General features: G+C 33.4%; 1 long non-coding RNA gene across 1 annotated transcript; it reads right to left on the minus strand.

Moving 5' to 3' along the window:
* Positions 1-224: 224 nt before the first annotated feature.
* Positions 225-1,090, minus strand: LOC107577719 (uncharacterized). The gene is made up of 3 exons (XR_001608245.1): positions 1,010-1,090; positions 387-459; positions 225-275 (listed from the first exon to the last, which is right to left on the minus strand). It is a non-coding gene; the product is annotated as an uncharacterized lncRNA (long non-coding RNA).
* Between the last annotated feature and the right edge of the window lie 807 nt (positions 1,091-1,897).

A 1,897-nucleotide genomic window follows, 5' to 3' on the forward strand; every position in this document is an offset into this window, starting at 1 on the left:
AAAAAAAAAAAAAATACAATTTGAGAAAAATTGCAGGCATTAACACAGTTATATCATTAAACCACCCAACAACTACAAATTCATTTGACTGTAGTGTGTAAATTCAGAATGCTTTGTGTCAGAAGAAAGGTAAATTCTGAGAGTTAAAGTCTGACTGATGACATCTGAAACAGTTCAAATGAAGGCAAGCATTTTAACAAACCAAACCTTATCGTGTCATTTACCTCATTATAATAATCAACCATCATCTGCAGGATCTTTTTGAGGTTGTTCATCTGTAAAAATGTAGAGAATCAAAGAAACTTTAGCTTTGACTAACACATTATATTTGGCATGTTCTCCAAGTTAGATTTAAGCACCAAGGCCTAAAAGAAAAATAAATCTACCTTGAGTCTCACATTATTTCCAACATCCTCTTTAATACGGGCCAGCCAGCTCTCACTGAACCATGAAGGATCTCTGTAATTGAAATATATTGATCAGTGCAGTTCAGTCTTATCTAATTCAGATATTTTCAGATGCTTTGTTCCAATCCCCTCCTGCTTTAAAGTGATCAGAATTACATCACACTCTCGGGCTCTCCAGACTCTCTGATAATAATATATTCTAAATTTCACGACACTTGAATGTTTATTCAGCAAAAAATATATACATCAAAAACCAGTTTCAGGTAATATGACTCTGCGGACTACCCACAACTCAATGCAAGTCATAAAATATTCACACACTGACAAGCTGAGATATAAATCTGTAATGCTGACCTGGAAAAAACTAATCTGATTTAGTACAGCAAATAGGGAAATGAAAAATAAGGGCGAGTGAGAAATGTAAAACACAGTCAAGTATGAATGAACGAGTCAAAGAAACACTGCAGCACAACTGGTAGTACATGGCGCTAGCAACGTCAAAGTCATGGGTAATCAGATAAATACAATGAAAGCAACATGAGTTACTTTGGATAAAAGCATCTGCCAGTGAATAAATGCCAAGTAAACGTAAACACACTCACATCTGATGCAGGGCCTGAGACATGGCTGCCCCTGAGGTCAGATCCTCCACTGTCTTGCAGGGAGCTGCGGTTTTGAAGGTTTGCAGCTGAGCCACACATACAAAAAAGAAACAAACTTATACAGTACTATAATAAACAATGATACACTATGCATTACAACAGGGGTTTCCCAAACTTTCTTTTATCTTTTTACATATAATCCCCTTACTTGCAAACTATTTCAATATTGAGATATTGTTAACAAATCAATTTTTTTACGACACATTAATAATAGTCATATTATTATTATTAATCGTAATTATTAAAAAAAGATTTCAGTTTTATTTTGATTAATTGTTGTGTGGTCATTCTGACACAGAGAGGATCTTCTTTTCCCCAAAAATGCTTATGTTAATGTAAACAAATATATATAATTTGCTTGGATTCAAATCCAAGGTGACAAAAACATTATTTCCAAGCAATTTTTAAAAGGCCGGTCATTTTTGACTGGGAACAACAAATTGGGAAAAAGGATTTTCAGCACAGCACAAAGGTTAATTTTACATTTGATTTCATTATTAGTTTCCCATCAACTTGTCAATCCTTATTTGGGAAACCCTGCATTAGTACAAAAAAGGCTTTCAAAACCGCTACTGGCGCAGCGTGATAGTATATTTAACTGAAAATCCTGGAGGTTTTGTACATCTCAGTTTTGTCATCCAATCTGCTTAGACATAGCATAAAGCACTCTCACTAAAGAAGAATACAATTAACATTAACAAAATGCTCCATCATGTTGTTAAGGTTTATATTTACTAAAGATCTTTTGTACTGCATTACATTTTTTATAAACTCCAGTAACTTTATATATATATATATATATATATATATATACACACACAAAATACT

This window comes from Sinocyclocheilus grahami, unplaced genomic scaffold (genome assembly GCF_001515645.1).
Source record: "Sinocyclocheilus grahami isolate Dianchi unplaced genomic scaffold, SAMN03320097.WGS_v1.1 scaffold6993.1, whole genome shotgun sequence".
Classification (NCBI taxonomy): domain Eukaryota; kingdom Metazoa; phylum Chordata; class Actinopteri; order Cypriniformes; family Cyprinidae; genus Sinocyclocheilus; species Sinocyclocheilus grahami.